This window comes from Panthera pardus, unplaced genomic scaffold (assembly GCF_024362965.1).
Source record: "Panthera pardus isolate Hobbes unplaced genomic scaffold, ASM2436296v1 HiC_scaffold_12, whole genome shotgun sequence".
In the NCBI taxonomy this organism is placed as follows: domain Eukaryota; kingdom Metazoa; phylum Chordata; class Mammalia; order Carnivora; family Felidae; genus Panthera; species Panthera pardus.
In genome coordinates this window covers 3,199,641-3,226,397 of record NW_026526677.1, presented here as the reverse complement: position 1 = coordinate 3,226,397, position 26,757 = coordinate 3,199,641, and the positions used below count along the sequence as shown (strand labels likewise).

At 58.1% G+C, this 26,757-nt stretch overlaps 1 protein-coding gene across 3 annotated transcripts in view; it reads right to left on the bottom strand.

Annotated features, from left to right (window-relative positions):
• The window catches only part of SHANK2 (SH3 and multiple ankyrin repeat domains 2), a 492,081-nt gene that overhangs the window by 155,737 nt on the left and 309,587 nt on the right, over window positions 1-26,757 (bottom strand). The gene's annotated exons all lie outside the window — the stretch shown is intronic.

The window sequence follows — 26,757 nt, the reverse complement described above, 5'->3', positions numbered from 1 at the left end:
CCGCCCATCATGACCCTGGCTTACTTGTACTGAGTCCCAGATGGGCCTTTACCAGCTCAGCTACTCAGAGCCTCAGTTGCCCCGCCTGCAAAGTGGCAGCAATATACCCGATTTGTAGGCACTTGGAGCAGCGGGTGAGACCAGGCCCCGGGACAGGGAGACCGTCCTCTCTTGCCGAATCCCCCGGGAGACGTGGGTCCTGGGCGGCATCGCTCCAGATGCCCACAGCACCCGGCAAAGGGCCACGCACCCCGCTGCGTCTGTGGGAGACAGCAGATCGGGCGTGAGCACAAGGCGGGGGTCGAGCTCGGTGTCGGTGCTGGTGGTGAAGGGTCTCGGGGGAAGGAGCCTCCATCCAGGGCGATCCCTGGGTCCCGGGTTGTGCCCAGAGGGTAGGAGGTCAGCCGACTGCTTGCAGCCGGCTGGGCCCCGGCAGGCGAGACCCAGGCAGGCCGTTAGAGGTATGGAGTCTTCGTAGCAAACCACGAAACGCCCCGGGAGCTGCAAATGAAGGAGCTGTTCCCTTGAAAGGAAGCTCACGTCTAGTTTCGCTCCGGACGGCAGAGCCATGCAGCACCCCCTCTACCCCCCACGAATCGGACGGGGCAATCCCACCCCCGGGACATAGGGAGGAACCTTCCCGGAGACGAGACGCTCTCGGAGGGCTCCTTCTGCTCATTTATGGGTCTGAAAACCGTCAGGGGATGACCGCCGTGGCCATATCCGAAGCCGTGGCATGGAGACGCGGAGGCCCAGAAACCAAGGCCGCCCAGCCTCCCCTGGCCACCCCTGCCGCACGCCAGCACCCCTGCTCTCCAGGTGCATCCCAAACGCACTGGGAGCCGGCTTCAGGGGGACACTGCCTTGGCACCCACGCGGGCTCCTCGCTGCGGACCTTGGTGCGCGCCCGGAGGCCAACGCCACCTGGTCCCTGGTGACGGGGTCTGGCGAAACCAGCAGCCCAGCCCCAGCGGTCACACCGCTCCCCTGCTTTGCACCTGCCCCTGCCTGGGGCCATAGTCACTGCCCAGCCTTCCTGCACATTTTCACTCCCTGAAACGCTCCGCCGATGGCCTTGCATTTTACCCGAGTCCTCGCCCATGGGCCCCCGTCACGCCTCCCTGCCTTGTTGTCTGCCACGCCCTCCCCAGCCCTGGTGAGCACAGCGCCCCCTGAACCGGGCGGAAGCCATCCCACACCCTCCCAGTGAGGGGCTACGTCACACATTGTCTCCTCTGGCCCAAGCCTCTGATAGGGTCCTTCTCACCCGCCGACCCATCAACTGTGGGCTCCCTGGGAGCACACATCCCTGCTTTGTTCCTCTCGGAATCTCCCTAGGCGCCACGACGTCCGCTCTTGGTGAGAGTGTACCTGTGTTGATTGACTAAACAAACCAACATAATCTAGCTGCGCTGTCTTCAAATGTGTTTTCTGAATAGTGTGGGAAGGCACTTCAGTGAACCCAAAACGTACCGTTCTTTGCCAGTTTCCTGCAGCAGGGGCTGCGGGAGACATCCAGCCCCACCAAGCACAGTTGTGTAGGTAGTGCATAGTGCAACTATACAGGATATTATTTACATGGCGGCCATCCTAGAACCGTATATTTACTATGGCTATTTGGGCTCAGATGCATGTAAAGTGCCTTGAGGAAGGGGCAGGCAACTTTTTCTAGTTCATATAAAGATGGAATACAGGCCGTTGGCGCCTTGGAGAACGTAAGAGGTATCCATATCGAACCACGTCGGCACCGGGAGACAACGCCATGTTGAAACTCTCCGGGGAGCCACACCGTAGATTAAAGGTTTCCGTGTTCTCATTCACCCAACAGTCCCACCACACACCACAGTAAAGGGTTCACCGAATATACTTGGAGTGAGACAAGGGGATCATGGGAAATCAGGGCTGGCCACACAGTGGGCCCCAGGGTCCCCACACCCCCCCCCGATGTCTGCCTCGCAAGACCGCAGGCGCGCGGGCTTCAGGAGGCTTGTAACCTTGGCCCGAGGTCCACATTCTCCCAGCGGGCCCCACAGTGGGCTTACAGGAAAGACCACACGTTACTTGCTCTGGGAGGTAGCAGGTGCCAGCGATGACCGTTGGCATTTGGGTTTGTCAGTCCTGCACGAGGTCCCTTGGCAGTGGTGCCCGATCCTGCAGGGGTGTAAACGTAGAGCCACAGGGCGCCAGGCCTGGGGTGGCCAACACGTGCGACCACGCGGGGCCCTGGGGCAGCTCTGCCTGCCTTGTCCCTCACGGGAAGGATCGGGGCGGGTGATTTCAAACACAAGGACGGTTGGGGTAGGCTTCACCCACAGGCTCTCAGGATCTGGGCTAGGACAGACCTCACGACAGATAGCTACATTTCCTCCCTGCTCCTCTGGGGCCGGGTTTTGGGGTAGGGCTGGAGCTCAGAAGCAGCGGGGACCAGAGGCTCGGCTGCGTGCATCAGTTGGTCAATGCAGCCCGAACGCACTGAACACCCGGTAAGTGCCGGGGTGGGCTGGACACGTGCCACTTTGCAGAGGACAAACAGGCCCGGTGTGGCCCTTACGGAAGGTCAGGTGGAGCAGGCTGAGTGGCAGCCCCTCAGAAAATACGCTCAAGTCCTAACTCTGGGGACCCGGGCAGGTGCCCCTATTTGGAAACAGGGTCTTTGCAAGATGCGTCTGAAGATCTCAAGAAGACATCAGTCTGGATGAGGGAGGGACCTAAAACCAACGGCTGGTCCTCATAAAGGAAATAGAGGGAGATTTGGGGCTTAGAGGCACCTGGGGCCAGAAGCCAGGTGAAGCCCGCCAGACAGGGGCAGAGATGGGAGGGGACGCGGCCACAGCCCAAGGGCGCCAAGGATGGGTGGCGGACAATAGAAGCCGGAAGGGGCGGGGGAGGATCCTCCCCCCCCCCCCCCCCCCGAGCCCTTGGAGGGACACAGCCCTGCAGACACCTTGGGCTCGGACTCCCGGCCTCCAGAGTTGGGGAGAGGACATTTCTGTTGTTTGAAGCCCCTAGCCCACGGTCATTTGTGATGGACGCCTCGGGATACTCTTACCCCAGGTGAGCAGGAGGACAGGTATCCAACAGTCACATTGGCATGCAGGATACAGTGTAATGACAACCAGAAGGTGGCCGTGGGGGCTTCCTGGGGGGGGGGGGGGGCGATGCCTGAGCGTGAGTGAAGGGGTCAGGAGGCCAGAGGGGGGAGGAGGGAGACAACATTCCAGAAGGCGGCGGAACCACAAGATAAAGGTTCTGAGGCACACCAAGGCAGGAGGGGCCGGTCACACAGGGCCGTGGGTGGCCAGGGGACACAGCTGGGTGGCGACAGGCGGTAAAACAGCCTCAGCCGGGCGCAGGACAGCCCCTGCTCTTCCCAAGAAGGGGACCACAGAAGACCACAGAGCACAACGATTCCACCTTCTTGCACTAGCCCTCTGTGGCCAGGCCTGAATCTCGCTGGAATGACCCACGGGTGACTTGCGCACGTGGTGGGAACTTTGTCCAGCAACCATGTTTCCATGGAAACAAGCCACGCACCAACGTCTGCTGCCGCTGGTGACAACTGTCCCGAGCCACCAGCGTGAAGCTGAAGTGGCGAGCGAGTCATAAAGACGCCTGGGCCCGTGGGGGACCCGGATGTTGGACGAGGCTCCCACACGGGGAGGACGCCGTGCCCAGAGTCGGCGGGGGCGGGCACACACAGACACGGGGGGGGGGTGCCCTGAGTCAGCTGGGTTGACCCCCTTTGGGGTTGCGGAAGGCGGGGTGCAGTGAGGCGGGGTGGGGGGCAGCAGGGACGTTTCAGCAATCAGGCCCCTCAACCCGGCCCCCGGTGGCCTCAGAGCTTTGTGGGGTCCCACCGACACGCTTGTGACCTAGCACTGAATCCACGGGCCGTGAAATCTAGCGAGCAAACAGCCACATGCAAGTCGGTCCACGCTTCATCGGGTGTCTCTGAAATCCAACGTGGGGTCAACCTCATTTCTGGTTAAATTGCGTATCCACAAACACACCATTTCGTGCAAACACCACACGCAAGTCGGGTTTTCTCACTTTGAAAGAAGTTTTGGGTTTGCAGCCAAGGAGCTGCAGAAGCCCGGGGGAATTACCGCGTGGAGCTGCTCACAGGCACGTGGGTTCAAAGGCAGGATTCCCACGTCATTTCAGAGCTCCTCCCTGGCGAGGTCCACGGAGCACGGGCCGCGCGAACGGGTGGCCGGTCTGGGCTGGGGCCGCTGGGGCGGCGGTGCCTGGGGGGACCCGGGAGGACTCCCGTAAGGGAGGCTGGCGCATTTATGCAAGGAGTGGTTGCGGGGCCCCGCCCTCTCCAGAGCAGCAGGGCGGAAGCCTGAGAAAAGCCTCACGACGGTCACTCCTGTGGTGAACGCGTTTTGGTGACAGCCTGATGCAGGCGGGAACTGGGACACTATTAGAAAGAGGGACCTCCAGGGACCAGGAATGACAGTGGCTGTCCTAGAAATTCCCGGGCTCTGCCAGTCAGGAAAGATGAGGCGAGACAGAGAGCCTGTCAGCTCCTCTGAGCGGGGTGCCGGTGGCCTCAACAGGTGTCCCAGCTGGGCAGAGATGCCAGGCGTGGGCAGGCGGCCCAGAGCTCTGTGGCGGTGCTGGCTGTAGGGAGGCACAGAGGGCCGCTCTGCGGGCGGGCAGGGGCAAGGCCGGGCCTCATCCTTGGGAAGGCCTGGCAACGGCGAGCAAGCGGGGGGGGGCGGGCGGGGGGGCGGTTCCCCGAGTCATCTGTCACTTGCCACTGAGCTGGCGCCTCTCAGCCCTTGTCCACACACACGGCCGCTCCCAGCATCCTGCATCCTGCTTCCTGCTTCCCGGTCCGCTGGGACTGGGTGTTGCCCTCTGGCCCCCCCGCCCCACACAAGCAGGAGGCTGCCGTAATTCCCGGGGGGAAACGGAACCCCGCGTTTGGGCCGTCTTGGTGTTCTGAGACGCAGGCTGCACCAGGCTGGTCTTGCGTCACCTGCAGGAAGTTATGAATGTGGGCTTTCCATTCACAAGTGACGCGGCTCCCGGCGCCGGAGCGCCCCTCTCGCCCCACGGGCAGGGAGGCAGCGTCATTTCACGTTGCGCCCGTGAGGACATGGGCTCTGTCCCCATGGAGCCCGCACGCCCACTCAGCAGAGACGCGCTCTCAGAGGAGGAACCGTTTCTCAGATCGGCAATTATGAACACGCCCTGCCTGGTGTTCCTCCTCGGCGCTAACACGATAAGCAACGCAAGTTTTCCTAATAGAAGCAATAATGTGCAAAGAAGTTGCTTCAAATTAAATCGTCTCGTTACTTTGTAATAAATCACCCCAAAGCATTTCCTAAGTGCTACCGGGCGTGTTACCTGCCAACAGCGGCTGGGGGAGAAGAGAAAGACACGGCCGAGATGCGTTCAACGCACCGGGAGGCGGTCATCACTCCCCACGGGGAGGAAAGGAAGTGCGGTCTGGAAGGGAAAGCGGCCGCCTCGGTCCCCGAAAGGCCTGGCTGGGGACCCCAGCGTCACCAAACCTCCTCCCCTACGAAACACAGACGCGCGCCGCGGCCTCGGAGCATCACAAGGGCGCGGGCAGGTGCCTCGGGCTTCCTTCCTTGTGACGGTACATCCTGAACACGCGTCTATGTCCCGTAGGACACGCCCGCGGGTCACAAAACCAGGAGGACGTGTCCGTGCGGTCTCACACGCAGACAAGTCGCAACAGTGGAGCCGTAAGCACACAGGAGGAGGGCAGGAGGCCCACGAGGGAGGGACGCCCCCGACACCCCACTCTGCTTTCCAAGCGGGGGCCCCGGGGGTGCCCGCATGCGCGCCGCAGCCCTGCCTTCCCTGGTGGAGCAGGGAGCTCAGCCTTGCGGAGGGGTCCCCACAGCGCCCTGGGAAAGGGCGATCTCGGCTCCGGGAACGGAGGACAAAAGAGCTGATGCTCATGCCAAGGGGATGCGGGGCACTGAGGTGCCAGCCCCAGCGCACGGCGTCCTCCTGACACGCTCTGTTTTCTCCCCAACCTGCCTGCAAGTGCCATCAGCAGGAGCACCGAGACAGAGCCGGCATCTGCACATCTGTCCACGACCTCCCCCTCTTCTGAGACCCCATCGCTTTTCAGCTGAGGACCACAAAAGCTTGCTGCTGAGTCTCTCCCGAATTCACTTTTATGATAAAAATGTTAAATCAGATCACGTCCGCCACTCAAAACGCTGCAACAGCTTCCCATCAGGGTGGGGGATGAAAACCCAAATTCCCCACCATGGCTAAGACCTTTCCTGATCCGACCCATGCCCCATTTCCTAATTCTCCCCGTTCCAGCCCTGCTGGGTCTTCTCTTTCTCCAGCAGGCCGACTTCATCTGCCACAGTGCCCTTGTACTGCCTGGGCTCTCCCTGGGATGCTGCTCTGGGCTCTCCCTGGGATGCTGCTCTGGGTCTGCGTGAGCCAGACTGCGGCCATTGTTCAGGTCCCTGAGCTCACCTCTGCAGGGCGGCCTTTCCCACTGCATGGAGATGCCCTCCATGTCCTGATTTTCAGCCTTTCCCTCGGCTGTATTTTCCTCTTGTCACTCACTGTATTTGAAATTATAATTTGTCTGCTCATTTATTTACTGTCTGACTCTCCCACTAGCATGTGAATGCTGCCAGAGCAGGGCCTGGTCCTGCCTGGACCTCTCAGCTGGAGCAGGGCCACTTCCTAGTCTGGGCTCCAGCAAGAGCTGGCCGTGGGACCTTGGACAGGACCCTCACCCACCCTGGGCTTGGGTCTTTGTGTCTGTAAAGCGGAAAATCAGAATATTCCAATAAGTACTTAATTGATGCTTACTGACTCAGAATGAAGCCTAAACCGGGACGCCCACGTACAGTCTGCGATGCAGATGGGGTGACCCAGTGCTCTGGCCTGCCCGGGACACGGGGCGCTTCTGGTTTTTAAACCAGGCTGCACCTGGGCCAACCAGGAGGTGCTGGTTCCCCTCTCCCATCACTACCCTCAGGAGGGCACAGAGGAGGTCCAGCGGGTAAACCTTTGCCTTAGACCCTGCACCGAATATTCTTTAAAAAGACCAAAAAATCAGCGGAACGGTACAACGGCCTGACATTTTGCTAGGAATGCAGGAAGGGGCTGTTGGTGACTTCTCTTCCTGCGGCGATTAAAGCGAGAGTCCAGGCCTGCCCCATCTGTCGGTCTCGAAACTCGCCCAGAAGGATCGCAGTGCGTGGGCTTTGGGGCAGACCAGTTCCCAAGTCCCTCTGGGGAGCAGTGGACGTTGTCCACAGCTATGAACACCGGAATCCGTGTCCTTTCGTGGGAACCGGACCAAACGCGAGCATCACCCGGTGACCCTGGCTTTGGAGAGGGAGCTGAATGTGGGTTGGGTGAGGGGCTTGGGGGCTCACCCAGAGACCCCACAGGGCCCCCCCCGGCCAACCGGATGGCACTGACCTCTAAGGCGAGAGGTCATGAGAAACCCCAGCCAGGCCCCAGCTGGAGGGTAGGGTCCGGCCATCGCTACCGTCATAGACCACTAGCCTCTTCCCACAGACTATCTTGTCTCTGTTCCGAGGACTAATGCTTCTGCGAGGTATGAAGTAGATACGTTTTCATGCAGAACACCTGGACAAGTCCTTTGACAGGGGCTCTGCAAACATCCCACATCAGGGGTTATCAAACTCTTCCCGTAAAGGGCCGGAGAGTAAGTATTGCAAGCTTCGCGGACGGTGTGGTCCCGGGGGCAGCTCCCCAGTCTGCTACTTGTGGCTCGAAGGCGGCCATGACGCTATGTAAATGAGTGGGTGGGGCTGTGTTCCAATAAAACTTTATTTACACCAAGAGGCAGAGGGCCAGCTTTGGTCCTTAGGCCGTGGGTTCTAAAGCCATGTTCTCAACGTTCTGGAGACACTTGAATCGACAAAACCATACCTGTATGCGAGCGGCTCGGGACACCTCATGTGTAACGGCATTAACACAAACGTTAAGAAGAGTGTTAATCCTCCTACACAAGCGATGCTCACACTACGGTACACAGGTGCCTGGTTTGACACATCATGTGAGCTTCAGAAAAGACCCAAGGGAAAAAAAAAGCCCCTTTTAGAAACGAGGTCATCTATGAGATGCCCTAGAAAGATTCGGAAAGATCGAACGGAGAATCCTTCCCGAAACACAAAGAAACTCACCTCTCCTTATGAGCGGAGGCAGAGCTAAGGGGGCCCCGCGTCCAAAAACTGGTGCAGGGACATCTGCGCGGATGTCCCACCACTGAGGCCGCATGCTTACTTGGGTGTGTGCCACAGGTCCCATTTCAGCTCATGGGCCGTCTGCCCAAGGAGCGGGTCTCCTCGGCACAGAGAGGGGTGCTGCTCGTGTGCTCATACCTGCGATTCCACCCGGAGCACGATCTGCCTGCTGGCTACGTGCCAAGCTCCTATCCACTCATCGAAGCCCCTTCAGCAGCCACCACTTCTGGGAGAGCCCCGTCCCTCTCACGCGCCCAGCCCTCGGCACTGCCCCAGTCACTTCCCGCCACAGGAGCAGGGGAAGTCAGAACCGTGCCTTCTCAGCCTCCCCTGCAGTTATGGATGGGTCAAGGACACAGTTGCGGTCCGTGAGACCCGAGGGCGAGAGTCCAGGGCCCTCTGGGAAAGATCTTCCTTGCGGGAAAGATTTAGAGGGGGGTTTCCTAGTGCCTTTCCTTCCCCTAAATCCTCGCTTGGGATGTGCTCTGAGGACATGATACTTGGAGCTACGGCCACCATTGTGCAACCCTGAAGGAAAGGCCGAGGGGTTTGGAGAGGTGACCCTGGAGGCACCCTCCTTCGGGCTTGCAGCTGACGTCTCAGCCACTGTGAGTGGGTTTCTGTTATCTGCAACCAGAAGCTTCCTCACGGACATCTGGAGGCTGGAGCAGGGAGGGCGGAGAGCTTGACCGTAAGTGACAAGATTAGAGCAAATGCCCAGAACCCGGACGCTAAGACTTTCCGATAAATCGAGCAGCCTTCAAGCCCTGATCTGGGCCGGGAAAGATCCATCCAGACGCCTTCTTCTCCGAGGACTGCTCATGAGCAGCGAGGGCTCAGGAGCCCTGGTGACACAGACCCGAGGCCCCACACAACCTTTCCCAAGGAGGCTTTGATTATAGCCCCTCGTCTCAAACTGATGCAGTTCGGAAAGCGGGCGCTCGATACAGGGGGTTTCCTTGACCTTAGCTGACACCGCTGTGCCGTTAACCTTGGCGAGGACTCCCGAGCACCCCAGCCACCCCTAAGTGCGGTGGGCCGGAGAGGCCAAAGCTCCAGCCGAGGTAACGGGTGGCGGCTGTTGGACGGATGGCGGCCTCACCCTGGTGTGCACCAGCCCCCTGGACCGACAGACGGGAGAGCCGAGGGCCCAGGCCTGCCCCCGGCCAAGCTGACGGCAGGCCCAGGACTCTGTACTTTCCCCTGCACCCCGCAGCCTCCGTGGCCAAGCTCGTCAACAGATGGGGCTTCCGTTCGGGAAAAGTGAGGGAAATGAAAGGTGTCTGCGGTAGAGCCCGTCTAGCTGAGCTGGGGAGCTGCCCCCGAGCCTTCCCTCTCCCCCGGGACTCCCAGGACGCTTGGCCTTGGTCCGATCCAGCCCCACGTGCCCTCCGGCCTCCGGGGCTGGCACACGCAGGGCTCACACGTCAGGCTCCTCTGAGCTGTGGAGACGCCCACACGCTCTCGAGCTGCTCCTGGAGGCAAGTGCCCCGAACTGTCCCCAATACGCCGCTGTCGCTCACACTCGCTTCTGCCCGCGAGCCTCTGCCTGAGGAAGACACCGTCTTAGAGCTGAGACACGTGTCTCCGGCTGTGCGTCCCTGTTCTGTGCGGACGTCCCGCTCCGTCTGCTCCCTGCCACGGGGCCGCTTTCCACGGCATCTGGCGAGAGCTGGTTTCCAGTCCGCCCCGAACAGACCCCTGCCCAACCGCTGGCTCCAGGCGCCTGTCTACAAGGCCGGGCTGTGTCCGTATCTGTCTTCTCTCCCTCCCCTCCTGCCTCACTGCTGCTTTCCACTTCCTCCCCGTCTGCCCCAAACTCCAAAACACTGACTCTCCTCAAATCAGAGCACCTTAGGACGTCTGACTTTACCAAAACAGGTCCCTGCGGAAATATACTCACTAGACCCTCCCTCCCTCCTTCCCTCCCACCCCCCCCCCCACCCCATTACTAACAAGAACAGCACGGACTGGACCGCGCGAGTGTGGGTCACACAAACAGCACCAACCGCCACAACGGTCCTGTGTTCACAACATGCCAGGCACCGTGTGCAGCCCCCACAGCCGTCCTGTCTCTCACGTAACGAACTTAGGAGGGAGGCACTGTTTTCTCCCCCGCTTCACAGAGGAAGCTATGGCTCAGAGAGGTGCAGGGACTAGCTGAAGGTCACACAGCCGACGTGGGGCAGAGCTGGGCATCCCGTCGAGGTAGCCTGACTGCGGAGCCCTGCTCTTGCCACATGGGGCCAGGTCCTCTCTGAGCACAGGGTGGGCCTGCCCTTGGCCCACGGAGGGAGGACCCGGGGCTCCTCCCCGGGCCCACAGCACCCTCCTTTGAAACATGCACTGTCCAGGGCAGCCCCACGCCCAGCAGGCTTGGAGGTCTGAGCCTCACCTCCTGTGTTTCCACAAACTCATACAACGGGCCCTTGTGCCTGGAGACAGGTGGGACCAGAGCCTTACTCCTGGAGCAGAGAGGGAGTCAGGATGGGATGTTGCCCCCCACCCCCGCCCCCGAAATGCCTCCCTGCCTGTTCCGGCCACCACCCCCTGCCGTTAGCCTGTTCTGTCCATCCCACAGCATCAATGACCGGCTGAAATCGCACGCTCATTTGCCTACATGTCCTGGAGCCGCCCCCCCCCCCCCCACTGGACCGGAAGCCTCAGGACGGCCGGTGCCATCTGTCCCGCTGGCCGTGCATCCTCAGCACCTTGTGCAGAGCGGAACAGGTGCCCCTCCCTCAGGCCCTGGACTCCCATCCACCGGCACGCACGAGATCCGTTTCCACATCCACGGGGCCCAGGGTGTGTGTTCTGTCTCGGGGGCGGGTGCATGGCCCCCCTTGCAGCGCTGCGATTCAGGCCTTAGCTGGAGCCCTCAGGCGAAGGGGCAGGCGGCTCAAGCCGGAGTGGTAGGCCAGTCTCGGTCCCGGGTGCGGATCTGGGCGCTCGGGTGCCCGAGGGAAGGTACACGTGTAGGGGGTGCGGTGGCCGGACAGCGTCCCCCCAAAATGCACGTTCACCCCAAACGCGGAATGTGGCTTACTGGGAGTAGGGTCTCTCAGATGTAATTAAGGTGAGGACTGAGGACAGACCATTCTGGATGTGGGGGACCCTAAATCCAGCGACAGCTGTCCTTGTAAGAGACAGAAGAGGAGAGACAGGCGGGAGGAGAAGACAGAGGCAGAGGCTGGAGGGGAAGTGGCCACAGCCCGGGGGACATCGGGGCCCCAGAAGCTGCACAAAGCAGGAAAGATCCTCCTCCAGAGCCTCCAGAAGGAGTGCGGCCCAGCGACGCCTTGACTTAGGACTTCAGGCCTCCGGAACTGTGTGGTCTAAGCCGCCCAGTGTGTGCCCATCTGCAGGGCAGCCCGGACACTCGGCAGGGTTTACGTGGCGGAACCACAGCTCTGTACCTGCACAGGCAGCACGGACAGGATCCCGGGCGCTGGAGGCAAACGCCAGGCCCCTGAGCTCCATCTGTACAAATCCCTGCAGGTGCTGGGCCGGACGCGTGTCCCTGAGGGCCCCGTCCACAGAGGACCACGGACCACGGCCGTGAGAGTTCCTCCGGGTCTCCAGAGGCTCCCGGGATGGGCAGCAATGTGGCGTGGCCTGGCCGGCTCCCCCAGCAGGCCGGCGGGAGGGGCAGGCGAACGGAACTCCCACGGCCTCAGCTTCTCCATCTGTGCAGTGGGCTAGCACGCCTGTCTCGGGGGTGATACATACACTCAAGGCTGACACTGATGCCCACCGCCCGTCCAGTGTGTGGAATGCTCACAAACGGTCTGTGCAACCCCCCACGAGCCCGCTGGCTCCCGCAGCACATGGAGGTCAGCGGCCTCTTGCGGGGCAGCTCCGGGGAGCACCTGTGGCCTTTGCCCTTCGCAGCTTCTGGAGGCGGCCCCGGGGCCCCTCCTCTGTCACTCTGATCTCTGGTCCTTCATCAGGACTCCTCTCCCTCTGCTTCCTACCCTCCTTCATCCTAATGAGGACCCCTGAGATCACATTGGGCCCACCGAAAACGCCAGGATCATTTCCCAATCTTAGAGTCAGCCGATTCCCTGCAGGGTCCCCTGGGCGAGCTTAAATCCCCTTGGGCATGTGACATGTTCACATCCCAGGATCAGATGTAGGCATCTCTTGGGGGGGTGGTATGTGGCCACCACACCCCCCCCAAGCCCACCCCCCCGTCCCCCGAGACACAGCGAGACAGACCAGGCTTCTAACGCAGGTTGGGGGCGTTTTCATCAAACCTCGCTGATGACGGGGTGACTCATCACACCCCAGGCACTGCCCCGGTGGCGACGCTCAGGGCGGAGGAGCCCGTTGGCATGGGTACCGCAGAACGAGCAGACAGGCACCGCGGCGGAAACGTTCACGCCTTCTCCCGGCCTTGCAGGAGCGAAGCCTGGTCAGTGAGGAGACCACACGCAACTGCCCACCGACACGCTGGGGGCGCAGGTGCCCTGAGGGGCAAGGGACCTGGGGGGTGCCATCGGCTGCTCGGGGGCCTTCTGGTCTTTCCCTCCACTGGAGCTGGCACTGGCTCCACGTGAGCCCTGGGTGCACCTGCCCCTCCTCGCGGGGGCCTCCCCTCGCAGCAAACTCGACCCCGGAAAGCACCAAGTAAACGGCTTTGGCACGGGGGCGTTTCTCTGAGTTTCAGGTTCGCGGTCGAGGAGGGTTCAGGAAAAACTCTGCGTAAGGCCAACCCAGAGCACACACGCAGTGCTGACAAATCCGGACAAGGGCCGGCAGAGCCCCATCCTGCAAAGGTTAGAGTCTAGCAGGTTCCAGGCACAGAAACTAGGCAAACAGGAAACTCCGACCCCTGGGCAATCATCTCCGCGAGGGCCTCGAGGGGCTCACCCGCACGCCCGCCCCGACCACACTGGGGCTGGACCTGCCCGTGGCGCCGTCTGGGCACCGCTGGGCTACGATTCTCGGGCTCCCACCACGGTCCCCCCACGCCTCTCTGCGGGGAGAGTTCTTCACTGGGAGCAGTGAAGGGGCTTCCCGGATCTTTCCGTTTCCCGCCCATGTGGTCCTCTTTGGTGTAAGAAGCGGTCCCTAACACAGAGACCCAGGGTGGGGGCAGGACGAGGGGGACGCGTGCCCATCTGAGAAAACCCACCCTTTCTCGGTCTGTGCGTCCGGGCTCCTGGCTTTAGGACAGAAACCCCCTCTGGAGGTTTGCACGCACAGGGCTCTGTAGGGTGCAGGGTGCAGGTGCTGACGGCCAGACATCACCCGGATTTATAAACGCAGGTTCTGGGCTCGCTTAGGCTGCAATGTAGGGGGAGCACACGTGGGACGTGGCAGGCATTGCCCCCCGTGAGGGGCGGATGCTCTCCCATGTGGCGCAAACAGGAAATGAGAGCTCAATGGCCCCCGGTCAGTGTAAACTCTCCAGGGGCGGATGGGCAAGAGCATTTGGCCCAGCAACGGTGGCTGCAGGGCCCCATGTGATGGGAAGACGCCCTCGAGGGCACCAAGAGGTGTCCCGGGACGGCAGGAGGAGGCCGCAGAGACCCCCGCGCAGGGGGACACAGGTGCCAAGAGGGAGGTGTGTGGACAGCACATTCCCTCAGAAAACGTGTGTGAGGTGTGCAGAGATCCTGTTCTAAGTGACTGACGTGTATGTTGGCTGGATAACGGCCCCCAGAGACACCCCGGAAGCCATGAATGTCAGCCTAGATGGCAAAAAGGTGGGGGGGGGGCGGGGGTCTTTGCAGATGTGATTAAGTTACAGGTCCTGAGACGGGAGGTTATCTCGGATGATAGATGCCGTCCCGGCTGTCTTTACAAGAGAGAGGGAGTCCGTGTAAACAGAAGAGGGGTGGCCGTGTGACCACGGAGGCAGAGAAGACAAGAGGGACGGGGCCACAGCCCGGGGACGCCTGGGACCCCAGAAGCCGGCAGAAGCGGGAAGGACCGTCCCCTAGGGTCCCTGTGGTGTTTCGGAAAGACGAGGCCACGGACCCCAAACCTCCCTCAGTACACAACTCAGACCCCTGACCTCAATCCTGGCCATGCCCCGAGGCGGTGCTGTTAGGGGGCTCCCCCCCTTCCCACGTGAGGGACCCAGGTGCTTGGCAGAAGGGTGACTCAGGTGCAGAAAGAGGCCAGGCTTCTAAAACGCAGGGCGGGAAAAGCTCCTGACCCCCAGCGGGATCCTGGCTGCGGAAGCCCTCCGCCAACCTTCAGAGCTCACTTCCCCTGCCTGCAGGGCCCCGTTCCAGAACAGAGCTCTGCCCAGCCCGGCTCCTCCCCGTCGCTTGTCCCCCAGCCCCTGCTCGTCCCTCCTCCATGGGCCGACTGCACACCAGGCACCGGGGATGTGATGGCACCATCTGCCATGCCCGGCTCCCGGCCACCGTGCCAGCCTCCACCTTGACCTTGACTAGCGGAGTCTGCGATCGGCACGTGCCCCGAGGAGCACAGAGCCCCGCGTGCTAGCTGGCAGCCACCCAGGAGGGCGTCCCGGAGTCTGGAGCTACTGCGACCAGCTCCCAAGGCGGTGCTCCCAAGCCACACCCCCCACTGAAGCCCCGACAGGCTGTGTCCCCTGGGGGCTGGGACAGGTGCCCGGCATTCCCTCCTGTCCGGGCAGGAGTGGCAGCCGTGCCCTGCCTGCTGTGCCACTGCACGTAGCCCTGGCCCTCTCTGCCCAGCTGCCTGCCTCCTCCTTACACCACACAGACCTTTAGGGAAGGTGGGTTCTTTCTTCAGTGGCATTTAGTGCGCTCCGCCTCTGCTCAGTTCCAGAACATTCTAACCACCCCACGAGGAGAGCCCACACCTGTGGGGTAAGCACTTCCCAGTGGAATTATTCCCGAAGAGGCACAGGAAGGTCGGGCCCTCGCTGAACATAATATATAAAAAATGGTCGTAATATGCCTCCAAATTAGGAAAGTCCCTTGAATCCCAGGAAGACCGGGACCGATAGGGCCCGGCCTGGGTTCAGACCCAACCCCTCCCCTCTGCGTACAGTTTCTCATCTGTGAAGCGGGGGGCGCGAGCGCTCCCTGGCTCGAAGGACTGGGATGAAGACAGGTGCCGGGAACAGTGTGTGGAAGGAGTTACTGAGCACGCACGGTTCCAGGCCTCAGTTTCCCCCTCTGTGAATGTCCAGAAGCCAGAACGCCTGGACAGTGCTTTGCACGTAGTAGGTGCTCAATGTGTTGGCCCCCGTGTTGGGGCAGGGGCTCAGGCAGAGGCCACCCAGGAGCCACAGGACTGGTCAAGGGACGGAGGACTTGGACGCGGCCCACATCGGCCCCTGTGATGTAGAAACCGAGGGTGAGAGCCGGGTAGAAGGAGAAAGCTGCCCCTGCGGGCCTACTATGCACAGGGCCCCGACGAGTGCTTGGTGGGCAGCGACCACAGATGTGCTGTCACTGCGCCCCCTGTGCAGATGAGGAGCCTGAGGTCAAGGCAAGGAGGCTGCTCGCCCACCTCTCGAGCTGGGAGAGCCCAGGCGTGGGAAGCGCTCTGGGCAGCCGTGGAGGACGGTGCGGGACAGGGGCCGGGGCAGGGGTGAGTGCGGTGATGGAGCGTGCCAGCAAGCAGACCCAGCATGGACAAGGGCATGGGGGCGTGACCACAGGGACAGCACAACCGGAAGGCGGGGGTGAGTGGGGGCTCGTACCCACACATAAAGGTCTGAACTGCACTGTGTCCAGTGTAGGTTGGGAGCATGAGAAATCCATATTTCAGAAATGCCACTCGGGTGGGTGGACCCGGAGGGGACAAAGCTGCTGGTGGCCAGGAGATGAGTCAGAGGGCTGAGCCCAGTCCAGGGAGGAACGCGGGGAGCCCCCGAACATGGCCCTGGCTGCAGGGGTGGGGGAGACGCAACCAGAGGACAGGCGAGTGGGGCTGATGGCCCTTGGGGCTGACCGGCCACCGGGAGAGGCCCGTGGCTGGCATCTAATGCCGGCTGTGTCTGCTTTGGAAATTCCTATGGTCCACACGAGGCCAGAGTGCTGGCCTTTCCTCCTCCTTCCCTCCTATCCTCCATCCCTCCATCCACTCACCTACCTACCCACTCATTCAAGCAAACATCCATCCACCCATCTACCCATTAGTTCATCTACCCATCCATCCATCCATCCATCCACCTGTCTGTCATCTATCCACCCATCTATCCATCCATCCACCTGTCCGTCATCTATCCACCCATCTATCCATCCATCCATCTGTCCATCACCTATCCACCCATCTATCCATCCACCCACCTGTCCGTCATCTATCCACCCATCTATCCATCCATCCATCTGTCCGTCACCTATCCACCCATCTGTCCATCATCTATCCACCCATCTATCCATCCATCCATCTGTCCGTCACCTATCCACCCATCTATCCATCCACCCACCTGTCCGTCATCTATCCACCCATCTATCCATCCATCCATCTGTCCGTCACCTATCCACCCATCTGTCCGTCATCTATCCACCCATCTGTCCATCCATCCACCTGTCCTTCATCTATCCACCCATCTGTCCATCCATCCACCTGTCCGTCATCTATCCACCCATCTATCCATCCATCCACCTGTCCGTCATCTATCCACCCATCTATCCATCCATCCACCTGTCCGTCATCTATCCACCCATCTATCCATCCATCCATCTGTCCGTCACCTATCCACCCATCTATCCATCTGTCCCTCATCTATCCACCCATCTATCCATCCATCCATCCATCCATCCATTCATCCATCCATCCATCCATCCATCCATCCATCCATCCAGTCCTCCCACTCAGGACTCCCTCAACCCTGCATCTCTGAAGGTTGAGCACTTGCAGGCCCCATGAAAGATGCCGGGGAAGAGGACACAGGCTGGAGTCAGCTCCATACTATCTTGCACAAGACAGACACAGGGAAGCAAGGAGTGCAAGGTGTAAAGACACAGCCAGCTCCCAGCCTCCCCCTTGGACCAGGTAACCTTGAGTTGAACCAGGATCTGCTCGCTTGTCCCTCTGGCTTCTCCCAAGTCAGGTACCCAAGGCATTCCTGCTTCCTAGAGGAGGGGGCTCGGAAGACCAGGTCTTTGGCCAGAGGTGGGGAATCAGCACGAGCACCTCCTGAGAACCTACTGACTGCCAGACACAGCCTTGGGAACACTTCTGAACTGGCCTCGCCCTCTTCTCCTGGAACAGCACCCCCTTGGCATGGCACCCCACTGGCAGCTTGGGCCTGAACCCTGAATTTCAGGGTCTGCGGTTCTGTAGAAAGCATGTTCATTCACAAGTGACCCGAGGCTGGTGGTTATGGCGGTTTCAAGCAGAATATTTAGAATTCTGTAACCAGCCCTTGGGGAGGGGGGGGCGGTTTTACAGGTGGGGAAACTGAGGCCCGTGCGGGGAGCCAGTGTCAGAACTGGGACTGGGACCCTGGCATCTGAACCCACAGGCTTGAGCCTCATCAGGCTCAAAGCTGGTCCCTAGGACTTCAGACTAGTATACTTAAGACCTAGTACATGAGGACTGGCCCCATTCGGAGTCTGAGCCAGGGCTGTGGGGCTGGAGAAGGCAAGAAGGAGACACACATCTTGGCCTAGGTGGCTGGGGGGCTGGGGGGCTGGGGCTGGCTCGGGTCTTCTCTGCCCAGCTCTGCAGTGGCTCGTGTTAGCAGCCTGAAATCAGCCTGGGGGGAGTATTCACACGTGGACACTGGCAAAGGCTACCGACCAGGGAACAACAGATGCCAGACACAGCGCGGGGGGCACAGGGGCAGAGGTTGCTTTTGGCAGCTGGCATCATGGAGAACTTCACGGAGCCCTGAAAACCCTGTCCTCTGGTGCCGAGTGGCTTGGGCATTTGGGGAGACGGCAGGCCGGTGTTCAGCTCCGGGGGCAGAACCAGGAAGGCCGGAGGGCTACTCAGGGGCTCGGCCAGTCCCAACCTGGAGGTGTGCCCGGAATGCCAGCCTCCTTCCGCCTCCTCTGCTGTTTCACCACCGTCCCCACCCATCCGCCTGCGCTCCCCCCACCCACACACCCACTCGCCACCTGGGAATGTACTAAATGTGGTCTGAGGGTGCTCTGAGCCAGGAGCCTCCCTTGTGCGGAGGGACTTTGCTCCCAGCCTCCAAACAGGGGCTGCTCAGTCCAGAGAAAAGGTGCCATGGCTTCCTGCCCAGTCCCGCCAAAAAGGGTGAAATGAGAGGGAGTGTTCTCTGAGAATTTCGGCTTCTGCCCTAGGGCCAGGTGGTCCTGGGATGCCTCCCCTGGCTAGGCTCAGCAGCTCCAGTAAAGAGCCCCAACACAGGAGGTCAAGGGCTCCCTATGCAGGGGCTTCTGAGCCTAGGTCCCCAGGAGACTCCTCCCACTTGTGGACCCCCCTGTGGTTTTAGAGGGTCTGAGCCTATCTCCAGCCAAAAGAACATGCCCTGTCCCCTAGTCTGGGGACACTAGCAAGGTCGGAAGTCCCCAAGTCGGTCGCTTTACATCATGACGGCGCTGGGGACAGTGGTGTGGTGAAACCAAAGAACGCTTAATGTCTAATCACTGAGTTCTGGAGCGGGAGAGGCCCTCGCTTGCCCCCCACCCCCCGCCCCCCGTGTCCTGAGAGGCTCAGAACCAGAGTGGACCCAGGACATATACAGAGTGCCAGGAGTCTGCATAACTGCCCATTAAATCTGAATCTCAGAGATCCACGATGGAGGTTGAATCACAGCTCTTGATTTTCAGACGCCACCAGGAGCAGAGTGAGTGATGTTGTCTGCACCCTACCCCCGCCCCCCGCCCCTACAACCACCAGTCAGCATCCTCCACTGTCTCCACTCAGCCTGGCCCCGGCATTCCTAGGACCCCTCTCACCACTGCCTCATCGCCCGGGCATCTGGGCATGCTCACCACGAAACAAAAACACCCCGACCCCTCAAGTTTCAATTTGAACCCTACTATTGTCCCACAGGTTTGCACAAGAAGCTGCATCTGTCTCTTTTTGGGCTCCTGGGGTAAGTGGGGCAAAGAACATGACTCTGGATTTCTCTCTTTTTGGTGTTTGACCTGAAGGAACATGTAATCAGCGTGGACTCTGCCTTGAGAGCACCTCTGTGCAGAGAACTGCCATTCACAGCTGCCTGCTTGTTCCCAAAGATATCCAGAAATGACTTCCCTCATCTTTAGAAGCTTACCCATCATTGAAAAGAAAGGCTCTTGGAACATAACAATGTGATTGTCAAAATAATAACTTACAGAGACAGGTTGAAAGTTGAGAGAATCTCCCAGAATACAGAGTGAAAAGGCAAAGGGACAGAAAACATAAGAAAGAATGGGCTGATAGGAAATCCAGAAAGAAGGAACTGGGACAGGAAGTGAGGGCATTTCCAAGGGAATAACGAAAGCATATTCTTAAAGCCGAAGCTGCTTCAGTCTGAAGGAACCCCCAGGATAGTGGGCACAATGAATAAAGAAGAGACTTAGACCCATCAGCATGACATTTCAGAATATCAAGGAAAAGTAGAAACAATGAAGTTCTTCCAAGGCTTTGGAGAGAAAGACAAAGGATCACCTATAGTGGAGTGAGGATCAGACAGCACCATCACCTCTCGCCAGCAATGAGCAGAAGCAAGATGTCAATGAAGCAATGCTTTAATTGTTTAGAAGAAAACTATTTTGAATCTAGAATTCTATAGCACTGGGCACATCAGAGACTTTTCAGACACGGGAGTTGACAATCCAGGTACCTTTTACTGAGGTTGTTACTTGAGTATGTGTCCTGGTAGAACAAAGCTAAAGAAACACCTCACTTACCCAGTAGCTCCATGAAGGGAAATCTCAGAATGAGAATCGTGCACTGGGACCTGGGGAATGGTGTCCAAATGGGAGCAGAGAGCTCCGATAAGGATGAGATGGGTTCTAGTGATACAGAAGAAACAGGATGATATTTTAGTGGCATATTGAAGAACTAATTCCTCTTCCACAAGAAAAAAAAAGGCAACCAGAAACTCCAGGAAAAAATAAGAACTTCATGTGAAAACCATGACCCTAATATTAAGCTAAACTGTGACAATACTTTGAACAACTAATGGGGTGAAAGAAAAAAGAATCCAGTGGGTTCTGGTATTAGAAAGCCCTTTCTTCCAATGTGTCTGTAAAAAGGAACTGCAGTCCTAGCCTTTGACTTGGAAATGATGTAAACATTTATAGTATCATGATAATGTGATGCTTTCCACTGGCTTTAAACTTTTGAATCCAACTTATAGATAGAACCTAAAAGACTTTTACAGCAAAGAATTAATGATGCTTTATGTTGTTAAATTAAGAAATGCAGGGGTAGTCACAGAGTTAGGGAGGTAACCATCAGAAGAACAAGGCAAAACAAGTCAAAGAGATCACCTCACACCTGAATGAGTATGAATGGCTACTGTCAAAATATACACAAGAAACGATCTAACTAATCTAACGGTAGATAATGTAGCTGGAGATAATTCTAACTAACTCGTTAGAATGACTATCGTCAAGAAGACAAGAAATAACTTTTCTTGGCAAGGACATGAAGAAGTCGGAACCCTTGTGCGCTGTTGGTGGGAAAGTAAACAGGTACAGCCACTCTGGAAAACAGTACGAGGATCCTCAGGAAATTAAAAATAGAAGTACCATATGATCCTGCAATGCCACTTCTGGGTATTTATCCAAAGATAAATGGAAACACGAAGTCAAAAAGATATCCGCACCCCATGTTCAACGCAGCATTATACACACCAGCCAAGATATGGAAACTACCTAGGTGTCCATTGGTAGACGGATGGATAAAGAGGAAGTGGTGTACATGGAATATTATTCAGCCATAAAACGAAACGAGATCCTGCCACTTACAACACGAAGAAACTCTGAGGGCATTATGTTAGGTCAAAGAAGCCAGACAGAGAAAGACAAATACTGCATGATTTCATCTATATGTAGAATGAAGCAAAACAAATGAACAAGTGAAGCACAACTCATAGATACAGAGGTTGGTGGTTTCCAGGAGCAGGGGATGAGTGATGCCATAGGTCAAGGTGGTCAAAAGGTACAAACTCTCAGCTGTAAGACAAATAAGTCCCTTGGGGCACCTGGGTGGCTCAGTCAATTGAGGATCTGACTCTTGGTTTCGGCTCGGGTCATGATCTCACAGTTCGTGGCATCGAACACCGTGCCGGGCTCCGTCACGGAGCCTGCTTGGTATTTTCTCTCCTCCCTCTCTCTCTGCCCCTCCTCTGCTTGCACCCACTCTCTCTCTGTCCCACAATGAATAGATAAATATTTTTAAAAAAGAAAAGACAACTAAGTCCCAGGGATGTAACGGATAGCACCGTGACCATGATTAGTAACACGGTATTATATATTTGAAAGTCGCCAGGAGAGTAGATCTGAAAAGTTCTCATTGTGAGAAAACCAAGTGTAACGAAGTAAGGTGACAGATTCAACCAGGCTTCTCATTCATGGTGATCATTCTGCAACACGTACAAATATCTAATCATGACGTTCTGCACCTGTAAGTAGTATGATGTGATATGTCGATTGGATGTCAATGAAAAAACAAGACAAAAAGAGAAGTAAGGTATAATCACGGAGGTAGGGAGGCAGTCTGTGGACAACGGCCGAGGGCCGACCCCCTCGGCAAGCCGTGGAAGAATGGGGAGGAGGGCGGGAGTCCTCGGACGCTCATGATGGATGAGGGAAGGGGAGGGGCCCCGGGTCTCCCATGTGGGCACTGGGCGTGCTGTTCACTATGACAGACGGCAGAGGAGAACATGTTCTAGGAGAAACTCCTGGGACGCGTTCTCTGGGGCCGTGACTCCTCCAGCTGGAGACCTGGCTCCAGCTGCCATATTCGTGCACATGGCCCGCGGGGAGAGCCAGCTGGGTGAGCTGGCGCGCACCGCTGTGGTGACTTCTTATGTTGCCTGGGCCCAGGGATTCACCCCTCTCTTTCCTGCTCTCAAAAATATTACAAAAGCAATACATACCTGCGAAAAGTACAAGTACAGATACGTAGGGACAAAACAGCAAAATCCCCTCTCTCTGTCCCAAAGGAGCTGCCCTGAGAGCTTCAGCATTAATCATGAGGCCCGGCCACCAATCAACCGAGGGGGAAAAAAACCAAAGTATGTTCCCTTACGAATCCGCGAACATACTCGGGGATTGATCCCTTTTTTTCAAGTCGAAGGAATAATAGAAAACATACAAATACAAAATAATGTTGGAGGACATCCATGTTTCTTGCCATTCAGTTCTCACGACCTACGCGAGGCACTCTCCTAGAACACAGAGTTAGGGTTTCAAGGGAAATCAGCTACCCGCCCAGGCTGTCCACAAGTCAGCGTCCCTCTGGATTCGTACAGCACGTGCCTCTAAGCGGCAAACACCAATCCTACGTTGCCCCCATTCACCTTGTCCTGAACACCACCGGGGCTGTGGCCTGCATCGGAAGACTGATCTCCACTTTGCAAATAGGGTTGGGGGGTCAGGGACTGAGGCACACAGAGGGACAGTGAGTTGCCCAAGGTTATACGGGGCCTTTACTGGCAAGTCAGATGTAAAAACCTAGGGCCCTATACCTTCAAGGGCTTTGAAAGGCTTCAGGTCATGTGCATGGCACTTTCACACTCGGTGTGCACCTCTGGGACGATCCTCAGGAAACCGACAGGAGAGGTTCTCTCTGGAGAGAACTGGGGGCCGGGGGTAAGGACTTAAGTCTAACACGACACCCGCCCATGTTGAATTTTTTATCCGCACGGATGTACTTCCAATTACCAACTTAAAAACATACAAAGTTGGACGATGATGTCTGACAGCCATGAGAGCAAGAGGCCACCACTAGGGGCCGTCCGGCTGGCCAACAGGTACCATTTGCTGCCCTTGCGACTCAACTGGTCTCACCAAGAAAGAGGAACAGTGACGACCCAGCACCTTAGATGCGTTCCCCGCACGGTGCTTCTGAACACAGTGCTTCCAGGTGGGTCCAAAGCTGCAGGTGCAGATTTGGATGAGTAGCGAGGGGTCCCGGGAGGTGCCTGATGACAATAGGGAACGGGTCCAACCCCACTCACCTCTGGGGCTCCTCCCTGTAGAGCCCCAAAGGAGGAGAGCCCTCCGCACTCCCCGTTTGCCCCCCATGTAGTGCCTAGGTGGGTCCTGTCCCTTCTAACGACACCTTACACTCGGAAGCCACCCACCTGTCTATCCCTACCTCTCCACTGGCCCGTCACCGCCACTTCCCAGCCAGGAAGATGACAACGGTCGCGCAGGTGGCCCCCACCCTTCCTTCTGTTTGCCTCCAGCAAAGTTAACCAGGTCATGTTACTCTTCTGCTTAAAGCCCTCTGGGATCCCCACTGCACAAACGGGAGGAAGTCCACTCTCCTCCCACAGAGCACAAGGTCCTTCTCTGGGACCATCCTCTCTACTCCCTCCCAGGCCACTGCTTTCCTGCACATCACCTCAGTGCCTTTGCACATGCCGGGCTTTCTGATTCTGCTGAACGGTCAGGTGTCAGATCAGAAGTCACTTCGTTAGAGAGACTTTCCTCGGCTCCCTCTATAAAGCAGGTCTGCCCCAACCTGCCCAAGAGAATGTATGCTGACACTGCTGATTTGCTCCAGAGCATTGACTGCTAAGTGTGATTCTCTAGCTTATTTGTTCCTAAACTTTGTTATTTTCACTACTTAGATTTTAATCTGCATGAGGTCAGAGACTGTGTTTGTTTGTCTTGTTTACCTCCACATCCTCAGCTCCCCGGGTAGTCAGATTTTGATGAATATTGGTTGAATAGATGGATAGATGAACAAGGGAAGCAGACGGGTGGAGAGGTAGATATGGATGGCTGGATGGGTAGATGATGGAGGAATTGGTAGCCGGCTGGCTGGCTGAGCAGACAGGTAGTTGGATGGATGAGCGGATGGGTGAGCGGTTGGGGGGATGGAGGCGTGAATCGGTGGACGGATGGAGAGACAAATGGATGCGGTGCTCGCTAGACGGGTGGGTGCACGGATGAACGGATGAGTCAGGAGATGGCTGAATGGCTGGCTGATCGATAGGCAGACAGGTAATTAGATGGCTGGCTGGATGAGCGGATGGATGGATGTATTCAGCCTGGTATGAAAGCCTGAGGTCTCTCCTTCTCCCAGGTAGACTCCTCCTCGATGCCCCATGCTAATGAGGCTGGAGTTCTGATTTAAAACTAGTGGGAACTTGAGACTCCTATACTCTGTGTTTTTAAGAACAATATTGAAACATCCGTAAGGTCCGCTGTAGAAATGGCCACAGGCTCTCTGCTTTCTGATTCTCGATCACGTGCCCACGCTTCTAGATCCTTCTGCCATGTACACGATGGGTAGGTGGAGGGGAATCCCGAGGAAAGAAGCGGCTGGAGTAGCTGGACCCAGTGAACAACGAACGGGTGTGTTTTTATCAGTCTGCTCCTCAGCAACGAGTCCCTGGGCAAAGCTGCTGACATAACGGGGGGTGGGAGGGGGTGGGAGGGGGTGGGAAGGGGAGAATGGGCTGACTGATTCAGAAACCGTCTCCATTGACTGCCGCTTCTTATTGCCTTCTCTTTAATGACATTTGCCTCTGCAACAGCGCGGCCTCAGCCCTGAGCGGCCTGCCCAGACCGCTGCCCTGCGCCTACGGTGGGTAATTGGCCCGGGGGCTGGCGCGGCACCCAGATCTCCGTGGCTCGCCAGGCCGTGTCTGACATGGATTCCGAAGCGGGTCAAGGAGCCGGTGGCTGGTGAGTCCCTTAGACGCTTCCTGCCTCTTCAGCCAGAGGAGCCCGGGCTCAGCCTCACCCCCAAACCCGCCCAAGAGCCACGCACGTCGGCCGCCTGGGTTTCGATGGCAGGCAGGAGCCACCAGCTCCTTGGCCTTGCCGAGCGCGTGGTCCGGAAGAGGTCAGTTCTGGGATGCGGTGGCTCCCCCAGGCTAAGCCCTACGTCCTGGGCAGAAAAGCTCAGACCTGGTAACCCAGGTAACGTCATTCCATCCGCCCAACACACTTCACCAGCTGAGGGTTTAGTCTCTGTCGATTTCTCTCAATCCGCAGCTAGTTCCTTGGCCAGCCTCGGGCGGTAACATCTTTACCATGGGACAGAGGAGGTGACCGCGCCTCGCACACAGGCCCCGGCACCCATGTGGCCGAGGGCCAGGTCCTTAATGTGACCTTCCTTTCTCCACCTTAGGGTTCTGAGAAGCAGATAATGACGCTGTGTCCAAGGTCACTGGAGGAGGGCCATTGGGCAGCAGTGGTGACCAAGCCAAGGTGCGGGCACGTGGCAGGAGGTTCATAAATGGCGCCACGATTACTCAGATCTTTTTCTGGCCAATGTGAGCCCACAGCGCATCTGAATCCCTCACCCTGGGAAAGTCGGCACTGACTCCTGAACTACGGTCGCGGCCAGAGCTTTTACCATTCAGAAGTCATCAGTTGACCCTGAGGGGCGTGGCTGGATGTCCCTCTTCTCTGTGGTCCCAGGCCCTGGCCCCGAGCCAGTGGTCGGTAACACGCAAAACAAAAGGCTTCCTCTGGGCGTCGAGACACGGGGAGGCAGAGCTGACAAGGATCTCACATGTCACCTGGTCCTACCACCTGGGACATTCTGGCAAGAGAATGCCTACCCGGCTTGGCTTCCTCTGGTGGCGGGGAGCTCATCACCTCCTGACAGCTCTGTTCTCTCTGTGAACAGCTACAACGGTTCCGCACGCCTTCTGCCGGCCAAGCTGCCGTGTGTGTGTGTGTGTGTGTGTGTGTGTGTGTCCCCCCTGGTGTGTTCCGGGCCTGCTGTCAGCCATGTGACACGTGACCCAGCCAGCCTGCCTGGCCCCGTGGTCTTCTCTTTCCCTGGCTCGGTCAGCTCAGGTCCCTGGACAGCCCCTCTGTGGGCGAGCCGCGGTGGTCAAAGGCTCCTTTCTCCCAGAAGCCCCACTCCCAGGCCGGATGGCCCTCCATGTAACCATGGCGACACTCTGGCCACTGTCTGAGCCTCAGGCACCCTCTCTCTTAGAAAGGAAGCAAAGCAGGACAGCCACACCGGCCGTGACCACGTGTCCAGGGTCCACTTTCTCCAGCAGCCGCCTGCGGCCGCAGAAGCAACTCATTTGAGCCCCGCGGAGACTGGTCGAGAGAAGCCGGGGTCAGGCGTGTCTCCCCAGAAGCCACCAGCCTCTGAGCTTTCTCTCTCTCGGCGGTACTGGGCCACAGACCGCAGCTTGAACTTTCAAAAAGTGGGCAATTGTCAGCAAGACCCGCTTGGGAGGGGCAGCTCGGCTCCTCTGCCCGGCGTGGGATTCCCGTCCTAAACCGTCTTGTGTACGACAGAAAGGTGGTCGGGACAGGACGGCACTAAAACCAGGTCCAACGAGCGATTCCACTGCCAGACGTACACCCCAAAGGACCGGAAACAGGTGTTCAGATACCTGAACAAGCATGTCCACAGCAGCACCGTTCACAACAGCCAAAAGGTGGAAGCAACACGGGTGTGCGTCCACTGAGGAATGACAAACGAAACGTGGCTTATGCCTGCA